The following is a 17,103-nucleotide window of genomic DNA, read 5'->3' on the forward strand; positions in this document are numbered from 1 at the left end:
TTAACCCATCCACTGCCACAGAGTCGATTCACACTCATAGCGACCCTATAGGACAGAGTAGAACTGCCCCATAGGGTTTCCAAGGCTGTAAATCTTTATGGAAGCAGATTGCTACATCTTTCTCCCGTGACCTAAAGATTACAGCCTTGGAAATCCTATGGGGGCAGTTCTGCTCTCCTATAGGGTCACTTTGAGTTGGAATCGACTCAACAGCAATAGGTTTTAATGCCCTAAGGCAAGAAACCATAATTTTTGAGGTTATCTTTTCTGCCAGAAGGAAATTATTTGCATCTCAATTGGATAAAAATCTAGATTACAGCCTTGGAAACCCTATGGGGCAGTTCTACTCTGTCACAACCCAATGGCACCCAACAACGACACAATTCTTTTTAGGGTCACTGTAATTCAAAATCAACTGGACAGCACTCAACACCACCCTCACACTTCCTCCCCCCTGAGGCTCTCTCCATACTCATCTTACCCTGATTTCACCTGTATTCAAATGTTGGGAAGGAGGAGCCAGCAAGACTCAAGCCCTCCAACTCCTCCCCGTTGCCCTCCTCCCAGACTAATCCAGAATTCTTTTTCAGGCCACAGAGCTTTATTCCTCCCCCACCTTGGGACCAATCAGGAGTCTCCCTTTACCTAGAATTTACAGTGCGATACCACGTTGTTCACAACATGGTTTTATTGCTCCCAGCTTTTGGGGACGCTTCAGAGAACTGCTTGTACCTTGTCATAACTCCAATGCCGTATTACTTGGACTAATGGCTCGCCAATGTTCCCTTTCTAGACAGCCACTTTCATCGGACTTTGGGAGGATTCACGAGTTGGCATTAGGAGGGAACTCTTTGAACTCCCACACAAATAAAAAAATTGCACGGAAGAAATTCTGATGTCTTGTATTGAATCCTTATAAAATCCCAAGGCACTTAAAAAAGCATGTTTTCTCTAGTCATTGTTATTAGTTACATAAATAAAGAGCTGCTACTATTGAAGTCTTACTATGTACCGGCCTGAGTTGAGTTCATCATATACATGATCTCTTTCGGCTGAGCCCTGTCTTCGTTGCTTTAGGGAGATAAAGATCACCTGTGTCCTGAGCAGTCTGGGTTTAGTGGAGAAAACAAAGCTGCCGACCTTTTTGGTTAGCAACCAAGCTCCTAACCCCTGTGCCATCAGGGCTCCAAGCAATACACACATATCTGCATCTACAGGGAGAAACCCATATTAGGAGATACCCACTACAGGAGATACCAACCTTGGACCAGAGAAGCAATTATTGATGATAAATTCAGGGTTCTCAGCTCTTCAAGCTAAAAAATGCACAGTATGTCCATGGTTGGAGTCAAGTCCTGAAATCCAGACTTCTCTTCACGGTTTTCTGCTTCCTTAAGCCCACTGCGTCTCTCCCAAATGGACACAATGCGGTGGGTATTAAGACACTGGGGACTTAGAGTCCAGTGTGGAAGATGTTTCTGAGCATGCCTCTCTCATCCAGAGTACCACAGGGAACTCTGTAAAGCACTCCTCAGAAGTACATTTATGGTTTGGCTCAAGTTCTGAGAAAAGGACAGGAGAGACAAGAGGAATTTTCGACTCTGGGGAGCCAGAGTAAGTAAGTACAGAACTACACAGTTAGTATTATTCTGTACTTAGTCCTCACTTCTGTTTTACAGGGCACTGTGCATGTAAATGGAAACCCTGGTGGTGTAATGGTTATGCCTTACGACTGCTAACCAAAAGGCTGACAGTTGAATCCACCAGGCGCTCCTTGGAAACTCTACAGGGCTGTTGTACACTGCTCTATAGATAGGGTCGCTATGAGTCCGAATCCACTCGACGGCAATGGGTCTGGTGCATGTAAATAACCACCAGGTGGCACTGTTATTCTCTAAAAAAAAAAAAACAAGGGAGAGAGGACAGTGTGTGTGTGTGTGCGCGCGCGCGCGTGTCGGGAGCTGAGACAGCTTCCGTCTCATCCACTGACCACCAACCCTCAAGCCTTCACCCACATATCCTCCTTCCAACCTCCCTCCTCTTCTCCATTCCTGGTCAAAAAGAAAAGCAAAAAACCCCGGAGATATCACAAAACAAATATCAAATCAAAAATATTTCTCAACCTTCTTGTGGGCATGTGTTTGAAAATAAGACTCTGGACAGCGTAAAGAACTCAGAAGCATGATTCTTTAACACTGGCATTTCAGACCCATTTCATATTAGACCTTCTGGATCTCGTGGTCAGAAAACCTTCCCATTCCCTTAAAATCACACCAGCCTGGGCAAAACCACCTCCTCTGTCTTTGTGTAAAGTAGTTCTCCTCAAAGGCCTTAAAACTCCAGCTTTGGCTGAGAACATGGGCGGTACAGGCAAGACAGCAAGCCAGTACAGGAACTGAAAAAAATCACTATTCGTTGATCTTGTTCTGTCTCCACCAGCTTAATAGCCTTTAAAAGCCTAAAAGCCATCCACTGAAGGACCACCTCCAGCAGTTTTCAGATTCACAGACATAACGGACCTGTCTCCATAGAGCAAACATCTGGGGTGCTCAGTTTAGAGAAGCTGTTTCTAATATGGCCTTGAGGCTGGAGAGGCAGGGGATGCTGGAGAAAGAGCTTGCATTTCATTGGGAGCTTTGAGTTCAAATCCAGACTCCAATGGATAACTACCTGGGTAACCCTGGGCAAGTTAATGAACCTCCCTGAGCTTCCATCTCTATGTCTATAAAACAAGGTAATATTCCTTGTTCACTAGCTTATCGTGAGCTTTGGAGATAATATAGGCACATTCATATGGTGAAAAGGTCGAAGAAGATATTCATGTTGCTTACTGTGCACCAGGCCCTGTGCAAAGTGCTCAACAAGCATTAATTATTTAATCCTCACAACAACCCTGTGATGTAGGTTGCTGTATATATATGTATATATATACCCACCAGACCATATATATATACACACATATAGAATGGAGCCCTGGTGGCAAAGTTGTTAAGAGCTCAGGCTGCTAACCAAAAGGTCAGCAGTTCAAATCTACCAGCCCCTCCTTGGAAACCCTGTGGGACAGTTCTACCCTGTCCTATAGGGTCGCTATGAGTCGGAATCCACTCGACACCACACAACAAAAACATATACAGAACACCATAATTCAGATGCCATCAATTCTTCTTTGATCTTCCTTATCCATTGTCCAGTTTTTACATGCATATGAGGCGATAGAAAACACCACGGCTTGGGTCAGGCGCACCTTAGTCCTCAAAGGGACATCTTTGCTTTTTAATGCTTTAAAGAGGTCTTTTGCAGCAGATTTGCCCAATGCAATACGTCATTTGATTTCTTGAATGCTGCTTCCATGGGCATTGATTGTAGAGTTGGCAAAGGATAGTGAATATACCATGGACTGCCAGAAGAACGAATAAATCGGTCTTGGAAGAAGTACAGCCAGCTCCTTAGAAGCAAGGGTGGCAAGAGTACCTCTCACATATGTTGAATGTGTCATCAGGAGGGATCATTGTGCTTGGTAAAGTAGAGGGCCAGAGGAAAACCCTCGATGAGATGGATTGACACAGTGGCTGCAACAGTGGGCTCAAACATAGCAATGATTGTGAGGACTGGACACTGTTTTGTTGTTTTATACATAGGTTCGCTATGAGTCAGAGCCAATTAGACTGTACCTAACACACACACACATATTTACCATTTTAACCACTTTTAAGTATACAACTCAGTGACATTAATTGCACTCACCGTGTTGTGTAACCATCACCGTTATTTATTGCCAAGACTTTTTTTAATCACTCCAAACAGAAATTCTGTACCCATTAAGCGGTAGATAACTCCCCATCCCTCTCTCCCACCATTCCCTGGCAACCACTAACCTACTCTCTGTCCCTGTTTGCCTGTTCTTGATAGTCCATATAAGTGGAATCATGCAGTAGTTGTCCTTTTGTGTCTGGCTTATTTCTTTAAAATAAGGTTTTCAAGGTTCATCCATGTAGTAGCATATATCGGAACTTAATATCTCTTTATGGCTGAATACTATCCCATTGTATGGACGCACTGCATTTTGTTTATCCATTCATCTGCTGATGGGCACTTGGGTTGTTTCTACCTTTTGGATACTGTGAATAATGCTACAATGGACATTGATTTACGAGTATCTGTCTAAGTTCCTACTTTAAATTTTTTGGGTGTATACCTAGGAGCGGAATTGTTGAGTCATATGATAATCCTATGTTTAACGTTTTGAGGAACCACCAAACTGCTGTTTTCCACAGCGGCTACACCATTTTCCATTGTCGCAGCAACTTTTTTTACTATCCCTAGTTTACTGAAGCAGAAAGTGAAGCTTAAGGAAGTTAAGCGCTATGTGGCTTAGCTGAATTGTCTGAGGAAAATTGTGCTGGCAATGGCAAGAAGATGCGGGCCCAGAGGTCCAGTTCTTTCCTGTGAGAAATAAACTGTGATATTCTGATTTGTACGTATTGGTGGGGGGAGGGCAGAAGGGATTAGATTTGAGTTTACATGCTTTGTTCTACTGGACCCTGGGTATTTTTCCTCTACATCGGTGATGCATTCAACAATAAAAAGACACTTCATGAGGCAGGTGACTGTGTCCCATCAGTGTGATTTAATATCGTGGCATCTTCCAGGTTGACACAATGGTCATTGTGGCATTATGGGAATTATTGAAACCAGCATTGCATGTCTCCAGAAGAAATGTATTTTATTTTTAAGAGACTGAATTAAATTACATTTATAAAATACACTAACATCTTATTCTTTGGGTATGGTCAGAGAATTCTATAAAAATGAGTTTTTAGACTGGGAAGCTTGTGTCTTTAAATACCAAGATGTTTAAAAGTCACTGTTGACCGAAACCTTTGTAAAGCGTATCACCTTTAGTTAATGAAGTTTGCTAGTATCTTTTAGCCTGGGCAGGTTTATTGACACATCCAGGCCATCAGGACTTTTACTCTCCTGAGAGAAAAGCGAAACTGGAATGCGGGTGGGAGGTTTTTGTGTGTTTGTTTTTGGAGAGGGGGGTGGGAATAAAGGAAGTAAAAGATTAACGGTAAGAAGGAATGTGGGGAGAGATGGACAAGAAATGGGGGGAAGGAGGCACAGGAGGAAAGAGGGAGAAAGGACCAGAGCAATGTAGGGACATAAGACAGAGAGCAGCTGGAAGGTGTTATGGATTGAATTGTGTCCCCCAAGATATATATTGAAATTCTAACCCTGCCCCCCACTTGTGACTGTGACCTTGTTTGGAAACAGAGTCTTTCTTTTTTATGTTAATGAGGTCATACTGGAGTAAGGTGGGTCCTAAACCTAATCCCTTCTGAGTGGTATTTATAAAACGATGTACAGACACAGAGAGAGACACACAAGGGAGGAAGGCAAATGAGTCTGTAAAAGGATCCCAAGGGTTGCCAACAGTCACCAGAAATTATGATAGGGGCACACAGAAGGAATTAACACGGCTGAGACTCTGATTTGGACTTCCATTCTCCAAAACGGTGAGAAATAAATTTTCATTCTTTAAACCACCCACTGGTGATATTTTGTTCCAGCGGCCTTACAAAGGTTAGAGAGGGTGAATCAATGCAGTGGAGGGCACTTTGCAGATAGATACCTTTAGCAGCCTCATGAAGAGAGATGCTAGGAAGAATGTATAGTCTTTTTGATGAGGGCAGGTCAGGAAACGCCCAGCCTGAGGACTCAGGGCTGAAGGCCAGGACCAGCCGCTCAGCACTCAGCAGGGTCACCAGGGACTGGTCTCCTCCTCCATTCATCATCAAAGGGCAGAGTGCCCTCCACTCTTTCTGACATCTCCTCCCCCAGGAAGCAACCAAGACTGCTCCATACTAATTTCCAGCATGTTTTTTTAAACAATGAGCATCATTATGCATTCTCCTCCCAGTGAAGAACTGAGGTCCTGAAAGGCTTCCCCTCCCTTTTTGGAACCAAGGGCTCTTGGGTGTCTACAGCTACCACAAACTCTGAGAAGGGAAGGGTCTGGAAGGGCCGACTCCTCCCTTCCTTCCCCCACTACTTTTCCCAGCTGAGGCCTCCTCACAATGGAGCCGGGCCAGGCCATGCTGCTGAGGGAACCCGCAGAGCCCAGCCCCCTTCTGCACAGAAATAGCCAAGGGAGAGGAACAGAGGATTAAATTGCCCTCATCTCCCAGCTTCAGAGGAGGCTGGAAGCCCGGCCAGCACGAGGTGGCACCTCCCCATCGGCCCAGAGGGAGCAGGAGGCCACAGGCCTAAGCCTACCACTCCCATTCCACCTCACCTCTACCTCCCTTTCCTCAACCACAACCCCTCAAAAAGGAAGACCACCAGCTTTGCTTCCCTAATACAAGGCGGGCCCCTATCATGTTAGCCAAAGCTAGTCACTACCTGGTTTTACCGTTCTTACTCAACAAAGAATGCCTCCTTTCTCTCCATTCAAGGAGAAACTGCCTTCCCTTGTGAAAGATGTGATTTTGTTTGGTTCTGACTCATTGTCTGTAAACGTTGATGGACGTGAATCAGACCACCTTGTACCTCCAGCTGAGGTACAGCAAGTACACACATAAAGGTGTGCCTCCTTCATCCTCTCCCAGGTCCAGGACTGCCACAGCTTTATCTTGGCATTCAAGGCCCACTGAAGCCTTTGGTTCAGGGGTGCTCGCCCCTAAACTGCACATTAAGATCCACGGGTGGCTTATAAAAAATACCCCAGCCCACAAAATCAGATTCATCTGGGATGGGACTCAAGGAATGGTATTTTTTCTAAATGCCCCGAGGGATTTTAATGTGCACTTGGGTTGAGTAACCCTGGTCCTTGTTTCAGAGATCATGGTCCTTGTTTCAGAGTAGCTGAAGCCCAGTGGCACTTAGTGACTTGTCCGAGGTTATACTGTCTGCAGGAGAGCCGGAATGGGAAGAGTTTTCTTAACTTGAGCACAATATTCTTTCTGCCATAATACTTCCTCTTTTGCTTAAAAAAAAAAAAAAAAATCATTTCTAAAAATAATACACACATCATTTAGGAAGTTTGCAAATGTGGAGGGTCCCTGGGTGGCGCAAACAGCTAAGTACTCGACTAGTGGCTACAAGGTGGTCGGTCCAAATCCACCCAAAGGCACTTCGGAAGACAGACCTGGTGATGTGCTTCCAAAAGGCTTTCCTTGAAAACGCTATGGAGCAGTTCTACACTGCACACATGGGCTCACCATGAGTCAGAATTGGTTCGACAGCAGTTAACAACAACAAAGCCCACTAATCCCTTTTCTAGAAACCTATCTTCAGCAAATGATCAAGTGCAAGCAAAAACTAATTTACAGTCTTTCATTTTAGTGTTATTTATAGTAGCCAAAATTATCAAACCCATAAATGTAAAAAAAATTAGAGGAATACTTTAATAAATTGGGATTATTAATGAGATGGAATACTCTGTGGTCATTAAAAAAATCACACTTTCAAAGAATGTGTAATGAGTGTGATAATCTTTCTTTCCCACAGTTCCGCCACACCCTGGGACGTTTGTCTTCTAGCTCAGTCTCTGTGCGAGTCTTACAGGACCATCCCTCCTCTGAGTCTGTTGTAAACCCTTCGGATGCTGCAGGGCCAATTGATTTTTCCCTTCCGATCACTGGTGGTATTTTCTCGGTACCAAAACTTGGTGCACTTGATTCATTTTATTATTTATTATCCACTTTACTAACTTTACTAACAACAATAACAACAACAACAAAACCTTTACTTGCTCTCTGGTATGTGTATGTATGTGTGATTGTGTGTGTATATGTGTAACAGAGAGAAAGAACTCAGGATTAAAAACTGCATGAGGGCAGGTGCCATGTTTTACTCATCTTCACTCTTCATCGCCTCTTCAATTTCAGCATATCCAAACTAAATTCATCTTCCTCGATTTTGTCTCAATCCCACAAATAACTTTCCGAGTGTATAAAACTCCCCAAACTGGCTCTTTCCTGCATTACCAATTTCTTTAATGGTATTACCACTCTCTTTTGGTATATCCAGACTCAAATCTTTGGAATCACTGTCCACAGAATCCTAACATTAGCCTTTGATTTGTTTTTAGGTCTTGACATGGTTCTCTTTGCATTCCCATTGCTGCCCTCTGGACAGCAATCGACCAATTCTTTTTGGTACAGCGACTCTGTGTATTCCTTTCATCTTCTTTTGACGCGTCTTACATTGTTCAATATTTTGCCTGTAGAATCCTTTAATATTGCAACTCAAGGCCTGAATTTTTTCTTCAGTTCTTTCAGCTTGATAAAAGGCCAAAGGTGTTCTTTCCTTTTGGTTTTCTAAGTCCAGGCCTTTGCATATTTCATTACAATACTTTGTCTTCTCAGGCTGCCCTATGAAGTCTGTTGGTCAGCTCTTTTACTTCATCATTTCCTCCATTCACTTTAGCTACTCCACATTCAAGAGCAAGTTTCAGAGTCTCTTCTGACATCCATTTTGGTCTTTTCTTTCTATTCTGTCTTTTTAATGACTTTTTGCTTTCTTCATGTATGATGTCCTTGATGACAGTTTATCTTGTCTTCGGTCATTAGTGCTCTATGCATCAAATCTACTCTTGAGATGGTCTCTAAACTCAGGTAGAGTCATACTTTGGCTCTCATGGACTTGTTTTAATTTTCTTCAGCTTCAACTTGAACTTACATATGAGCAATTGATGGTGTGTTTCATAGTCAGCCTCTGGCCTTGTTCTGATGGATAATATTGAACTTCTCCATCATCTCTTTCCACAGATGTTGTTGATTTGATTCGTGTGTATTCCATCTGGCAAGGTCCACATGTCTAGTCACCACTTTTGTTACTGAAAAAGGTATTTGCAATCGATTGGTTGTTGGTCTTGCAAAATTCTATCATGCAAGAATTTCTCAGCGTTCAACTATTTCAGGAGGAAGCATATGATCAAGAGCCAATGGTGTTGAAAGAAGAAGTCCAAGCTGCACTGAAGACATTGGCAAAAAGCAAGGCTGCAGGAATTGACAGAATAACAATTGAGATGTTTCAACAAACAGATGCAACACTAGAAGTGCTCATTCATCTATGCCAAGAAATTTGGAAGAGAGCTACCTGGCCAACTTACTGGAAGAGATCCATATTTGTGCTCAATTCCAAAGAAAGGGGATGCAACAGAATGCAGAAATTATCAAATAATATCATTGATATCACACACAAGTAAAATTTTGCTGAAGATAATTCAGAAACACTTGCCACAGTACATCAACAGGGAAAAGCCAGGTTCAGAAAAGGGTGTGGAACAAGGGGTATGATTGCTGATGTCAAATGTCAAACTTCTAGCCTCCTAAAGTGTGAGAAAATAAATTTCTGTTCATTAAAGCCACCCACTTGTGGTATTTTTGTTACAGCAGCACTAGATAACTAAGACAGAGCCTCTTGTCCCTTCAAACTACCCTGCATTTAACCACTTGATTAAGGTCTTTTTATCCTGTCACTTCTCCTGCTCAAAAGCCTTCAACGGCTCTGCATACTTACTAAATGAAGTCACCACATCTTACACTGGCATGTGGGGCCCTCTTTAACTCGATCCCAACTCATCTTCCTAGTTTATATCCCACAAGTTTATAACGACTATCCCTGATTCTCGTCAAACTGGTGGATGCACCAACCCCAGGACACATCCTAAATTCTCGTGACTTCTCTACTTTACTAGCTGTGTGATCTTGTATAATTTATCTAAACTCTTCAATCTCAGCTCCTCATCTACAAAATGGGGATAAGAATACTAATAACACCTTCATTATAGATTTGTCGTGAGAACAAAACAGACACATGGATACGACAATCATTATTTTCTCACAATTCAAAACCCAGAGCAGAGGTTGGCAAGCACAGCTCACATTTGCTCCAAGAAGCATCAGCTGAGGTGGATCAGCCTGGTCTGAAGGATGTACAGGTAGTCCCCGACTTACTACATATTCAAGTTAAGACAAACCACACTTAAGACCCTCTGTTGTTTTTTGGTTTTGTTTTTTTTTTTGGTTCACCTTATCAATTAGTAATGGTGGGTACTACATACAAGGAAACCCTGGTGGCGTAGTGGTTAAGTGCTACGGCTGCTACCCAAAAGGTCAGCGGTTCGTATCTGCCAGGCGCTCCTTGGAAACTCTATTGGGCAGTTCTACTCCGTCCTACAGGGTCACTATGAGTCGGAATCGACTCGATGGCAGTGGGTTTGGTTTTGGTTTTTACTACATACAAAGTTGCAGCGTGTAATTTGCTGATGTTATCATTCTCAGATCTTCACTTAAAGATATTCAATGTTATGATTTCCTGTTCAAAACACTGTCAGCATAGCAGGACTTAATGGATTTTGAACAGGAAAGAAATCATGAAGAAGGAAGAAATAATGCGGAAGAGGAAGGAGAGAAGTTGTGGAAAAAAATTGCAGTGAAAGGATTAGCTGAAGTTTCTCCTAAACTAAATCAGGGGCTTCAGTTGCTTGAAAACATGGACCCGAACGCTAATCTCTGCTGAAGTTGATAGGCAGATTTGGGAAGCAGCGAGATGCTACCACCACTGAATATATGAAGAGAAAAGAAAAGGACCATACAGACAACTCTCACTAATTTTCTGACTAGAAACGGTATCCCCATCCCCAGGGATAATCCAGATGATCCAGAACCTTCCACAAGTGGAGTTACTAGCACAAGTGACAAAATGCCAACATTATCCACCTTTTTCTCATCATTGGAGTAAATTTTTATGATTTGTGTATTTTTTCATTTATGTATGTATATATGTATTAAAATATATCTGTAGGTTTATATGTAATGTTCCCAACCCCCAAAGACAAATAAGGATATGATTTATAAAGATACTGATAATAAAAGGCAATAACAATGAAAACTAAAAAAAAAAAAAGGTATTTGACTTACATCAGAACCGTACGAGGGGGAGTTGTCAGAACAGAACCCCACAGTAAGCAGCGACTAAGCTCACCCACATGGCTGGCAAGTTGGTGCTGACTGCCAGCTGGAAGTAAGCTCAGCTGGGGCAATGGCCCTAGAACCACTGGGAGCCTCCACACTGCTTCTTGGACTTCCTCGCAGCATGTCTGCTGGTTAAGGGGAAGCAGAAATTGCTCATTCTCTTGAAGGCTAGGCCTGGAATTAGCTGGTACAGCATAACATCTGCCATGGTGTGTGTCAAAGATCCAAGTAAGTGGAGAGCTAGTCCATCTCTCTTAGAGGGGGTGGCACGCACATAAATGGAAGGAAAGAATTGGTGGTGCTGCCTTTGGACTAATTACCACCTTAGGGTTTTTGCAATCCCCTATCTTGCACAGTGGTTAAAGCAATCGACTTTTTGGGGGGGAGGGGAGGGTTTATCTTGCACAGTGGTTAAAGCAATCGACTTTTTTGCGGGGAGGGGAGGGTTTATCTTGCACAGTGGTTAAAGCAATCGACTGCTAGTGAAAGGTCAGCAGTTCAAAACCACCAGCAGCTCCACAGGAGGAAGATGCGGTAGTCTGCTTCGGTAGAGATTTACAGCCTTAGAAACCCTATGGGGTTGCTGTGAGTCAGAACTAACTTGACGGCAACAGGTTACAGTGCCTAGGCTGAAGCCCTTGTGGCTCAGTGGTTAAAGTGCTTGGCTGCTAACCGACAGGTTGGCGATTCAAACCCACCAGCTGCTCCACAGGAGAAAAATGTGGCAGTCTGCTTCCATAAAGATTCACAGCCTTGGAAACCCTATGGGGCAGTTCTGTTCTGTCCTATAGGGTTGCTATGGGTCAGAATTAACTCGATGACAACAGGTTTGGTTTTCTGGATTTGCCCAGAAGTCCGTGGGTGGCTCAAACAGTTAAGCACTTGAATACTAACAGAATGTTTGGCTACTCAAACCCACCTAGAGGCACTTTGGAAGAAAAGCCTGGTAATCTGCTTCTGAAGGGACACGGCTTTGAAAATCCTACGGAGCACAGTTCTACTGTGCAACACATGGGGTCACTACGGATTAGAATCAACTTGAAGACAATTGAAAAAGGAAAATCTTGCCTAGTAGAGAAGATGCTCAACAAATATTTCACGTTTATTGAATTCTTAACGCCTGTAACTCTCCTTTGCCAAATGAACCTATAAGGCCTTCCTTGTATTGCTGTCTTGAATGCTGATTTGGCTTTTCCCTTTCCCTGTGATTATTTATGACATTCCAACTAAATATTAAGCTCTTTGAGGGCAAAACTCTTATCTACAATGTACACTTTTTTACTCCCCCCACAGAGATTTACACATTGCAAACTCAATAAATATGCAGCAGTTGATTTATTTTCTTCCTGGCCACCCTAGCATGGGAAAGAAAAAAAATTTTTTTTTTTTTTTTGCATGGGAAAGGGAACATAAAAGTTGCTTTATTGAATTCTTGTATATTGGGCTCGCTGGGCTCTGGGGAAGACGCAGAGAAACAGCCCCTTTGTTCTCCAGCCCTGCCCAAAGCTGGGCCCAGAGCCTTCCAGAAGGGGAGCTCAAGTGAGGAGGCTGCAGACCGCGGAGGGCGTGTTGAGGAAATTCCATTCAAGACCCTCATTTCCGAAACTGCTCTGTGATTATCTGGGCTTTGTGCCGGCCCCAGTCCAACGGCAGAGGCAGACCAACCCTTAGGTCATAAAAGCACCACGAAAATACAAACGCGGGCCCCCTTTATGGCCCCAACAGGAGGCTGAAGGACTCGCTTTGTTGTTTGTTTATCTCTCAGACTGAAGCCAATTATCCCAATTACTTTTCAAAAAAGTAAAAAAAAAAAAACACCAAGGTTTACTACAGATTGTATTTTAAATTCATTTCTTCTCAAAAACAAGCCACCATAACACATTTTCTTTGGTTCCAAAGATTCCCGCCCCGCTTCTGTGGCAGGGAAGGCGGCCCTGGGGCGGGGGGGTGGGGGGTCAGGAGGTCAGGACCGCCTGATTGTTCCCAAATGGGCCTCCAAGTAGCCATAGATTTGAACTTTGCATTGTTCCGGAGACCCGGGGCCTACCGGGCGGGGAGGGCCTGGGACAGCTTCTCTGCAGCTGAAAGGCCCAGCTCTGCTTACACCAGGCTGAGGGGGTGTCAGCGCCTGAATGAGTCCTGAACCCCAATTCCGCCGAGAAGTGGGGCGGTAGCCTGGGGACGCTGTGTGCGCTGCGCCCGGAAGAGCTGTGCTTCCGAGCCATCAGGATTCGCTGAGTGTAGTTGCCCTGGGACTCAAATCCGAACTCAGGCTCCGCTTCCGGCGGCAGGCACCATGCCGCAAGTACGGTGTGAATTTATATTTCTTGATATGAAAGGGTGTGTTAAGATACATTGTTAGGAGAGAATGGGAGCAAAATGTGGAACAAAACTCAAATTCTTAAAAAGTCCAGACTTCCTGGATGGGCTGAGACTGGAGGACTCTCCGAATCTATTGCCCTGAGACTCTTTAAACCTTGAACCAAACTCTTCCATGATGTCATCTTTTAGCTAAATAACAAATTGCTTCATAAAATAAACAATATCCTCCGTGAGTACTGTGCTCTTTTTAAAAAATCATATATATGAGACGAAACAGTCAACATTTACTCAAAAGCAAAAAAAAGAGAAGGCGGCGAGGGGACAGGGGAAACTAGATTAGTGGAAATAACCAGAACAGAAATAATGAGAAAGTTGACATACTGTGAAAATGTATAACCAATGTCACTGAACAAATTGTGTAAGAATTGTTAAATGGGAATCTAATTTGTTTTGTAAACTTTCACCAAAAACGCAGTAAAATACTTAAAAAAAAAAAAAGATACATTGTTAGATGCAAAAGGTGAGCTATAGAATACGGTCCCATCATATATGAGACGGAGGCCCGGTGGCACAGTGGTTAAGCACTTGGATGCTAACCAAAAGGTTGGCAGTTCGAACTTACACAGCAACTCCTGGGGAGAAAAATGTGGCAGTCTGCTTCTGTGAAGATTACAGCCTTAGAAACCCTATGGGGCAGTTCTGCTGTGTCATGTGGGGTTGTTATGAGTCAATTCGACTGAAAAGCAATGGATTTTTGTTTTATACGTGGGGTATACACACACAGGAACAAGTGGAAGAATATACAACAAATGTAGTATCCCTGGCTGGTGGAATTCTGAATGATTTTCCCTGGTTTATTTTCCTGCATTTTGAAATTTACTTACACTAAACATATACTCCTTATGTAACTTTTTTCAAAGAGAAAAAAAAAATTCACCATTTGTGAATCATTTCTTTAGTTCGGTATTTTTCAGAATGTGGTTTAGAAAACACGAGCATCAGACTCAGAAAACTTGCTGAAAATGAACATCCCTAGGCACAATTCAGACCTGTTGAATCAGAATCTGGTGGGGGCGGGTAGCCTGGGAAACAGCATTTTAAACATCATCTCTAGTCCAGTCTAATGTAGGTCATGGTTTGAGAGCCAAAGTTGTCAACATTTGGGGGCAGATGTTTTTTCCATCTCTTTTACCTCATCTGGCCCTCACAACAAGCCATATGGAAAACTAGCTTTGAGATGAGAAGTCTCACTCAGAGACCAAGTCTTGTAGCCAATTTCTGAATGCCTGTTTTAGCATAGCAACTTCTCGTACCACCTGCATGGTGTCAAGGCTCTGTTCTGAGGCATTCCAGGTGTGACCGTTCAATCCCTGGATCCTGAGCCTGCTTTCCTTTCTCCCTTCCCCTACCTCCTTCCTGTATGTCCCCAGGAACCAGAAATAGCCTCTGAAACTGAACAGACCAGACAAGCCCAGGATCCTTCCCTTGCCCATCACAAACAGTCCACAGGTAAAGCTTCTTGGTATCATCTCCTCTCTTCCCCTTACTCTGCTCTTCTCTTTTGCTTCACTAGACATTTTGTCTAGAAGGACTGACTGCATAGGGTATTTGCATAGCTATGTAACCCAAGTGTCTTAATGACCTGGTGCTGCTGTAAAAACAAATACCACAAATAGGTGGCTTTAAAACAGAAATGTATTATTTCACAGTTTTGGAGGCTAGAAGTCCAAATCAGGGCATTGGCTCTAGCAGTGATTCCTTTATTGTCAGTAACTCTGGGCATTCCTTGGCTTGTAGAAATATTCTTATATGGTCTCTTCCCCTTATGTGTCTGTGTCTATTTAACTCTCATTATAAGACAGCATTCAGAAGACACTAGGTTTGGGACCCACCCTATTCCAGTACAGCCTCTTTAATATAACAAAAGAAAGCCCTGTAAAAATTACATGGCAGAGGCGTCTGACTTCCTCTGACTTCATAAGAAGGAAGGGGAATCAAGATCAACAGCCCAAGGCTGATTCCTATGAGGTGAAGATCTGACATGCCTCCTCCTTCCAACCTTTTTATCAATTCTGATGCCAGCTGTCCCTCCCAAGGCACTCTCTACTTCTTCTGTACTAGGTTTCATAATTTGTTGCAGTGACCACACAGAACTCACAGACAATACTCACAATTATGGGGTTTACTAGGGTAGTAACAGGTTACAATTTAGGTTCAGGAACACTCAGCATACAGTTCTTCAATTAGGACAGCCTCTTCTCAGCCATGCAGGTCTCTCCCCCTAGCCCTCTGCTCCTCAGCAGGCCTCTGCCTGGCTCCAGCAAGTGTTACAAATCTCTTTAGCTCCACCAAAAAGTGCCCAGAGGCATCCCACTCCACTAGCACACCTCCTGCGCAAAGGTGTTCAGCTTTCTGGCTCCATGGGAAACTAAGCCTAGCACTGACAAGTGCCCAGAGGCACCCCACTGTGCCAGCAAGCTTCTTGCTCAAAGGTGCTCAGCTTTCCCTTCTGTGGGCCAGGAAGCTCACCACACCATCTCCTGCCCGTCTCCTGGTTCTGCTGCCTCTGATGCCACAATTTCTCTGCCACTGCTTCTCGCCGTCTCTTGCTGTCTCCAGTGTTACAGCTTCCTGTCTGTCTTCTGGGTCCAGGAGGTTCTCAGCACAGGGACCCCAGGTTCAAAGGAAACGCTTCACTTCCATCTCTTCTTGGTGGTAGAAAGGCCCCCCTTTTTTCTGGGATTGGCTCTCTTTTAAGCCTAGTAGGATGGCAGAACTGACCAATCCCCTCGCTAGGGTTCCATACACCTTATTTGCATGGTCCCATCCCCACAAGAGTACCATGCACTTTATTTATATTATTACCAAGCTCCCCTTGGTGGGCCACAAGCACCTTATTTGCATAGCCCCACCCAGTCACTTGGTCGGAGTTACAAGACCGTGGCAAGAAAGGCTACATAAAAGCGATCGGTCTCACAGCAGCCCCTATTCCCAAACAGGTCACATTTATAGATACTGGGGTTAGGACATCAACATAACTTTTAGAGGGACAAAATTCAATCCATAACATCAAGTAAGTCTAACGCTATAAACCAAATTAAGTATGCCACTAGGCAGCAGGCGTAGTAAAAAAAATTACACAGTAAGTCTGACTCTGTTCCTTGCTAGTCATGTGATCCTAGTTAAGTTATTTAATTTCTCTAAGCTTTTGTTTCCTCAACTGTATCAGTACTTGATAAAAAGCCAGCACATTAAAATAAAAGGAATGTTTAGGCACTGCCTTGTTGTTACTTGCCGTTGAGTCAATTCCAACTCATGGCAACTCCACGCATGCAGAGTAGAACTATGCTCCATAGGATTTTCTTGGCTATAATCTTAATAGGAGCAGATCACCAGGCCTTTTCTTCCACAGTGCCACTGGGTGGGCTCAAACCACCAACTTGTAGGTTAACCGTCAAGCACAAACCATTTTCACTACCTAGGACCCTGCAATGATCGGTAAGTATGGAAGAATTCCAAATATAAAACTAGCAAGGTGGTCAAGAACAAATCATGACAGGCCACCATGAGAACACTTCCTTGCAGGTAACAGGGAGCCATGGGAGCATGAGCTGTGTATACACCCTATACAAGTGTATCCCCAGGACACCTTGAAGGGAAGGCAAGAGACCCATTCAAGGAGATGGTCATACCCTATGATTGAACGAACACCATGCCCATCCTTAGTTTTCCACCCATATCCAAGTTCCAACATGGGTTCCATGGTACTCAAGAGAGAATGGAAACTAAAAAGTTGATT

The sequence above is a fragment of the Elephas maximus genome, chromosome 11 (assembly GCF_024166365.1).
Source record: "Elephas maximus indicus isolate mEleMax1 chromosome 11, mEleMax1 primary haplotype, whole genome shotgun sequence".
In the NCBI taxonomy this organism is placed as follows: Eukaryota; Metazoa; Chordata; class Mammalia; order Proboscidea; family Elephantidae; genus Elephas; species Elephas maximus.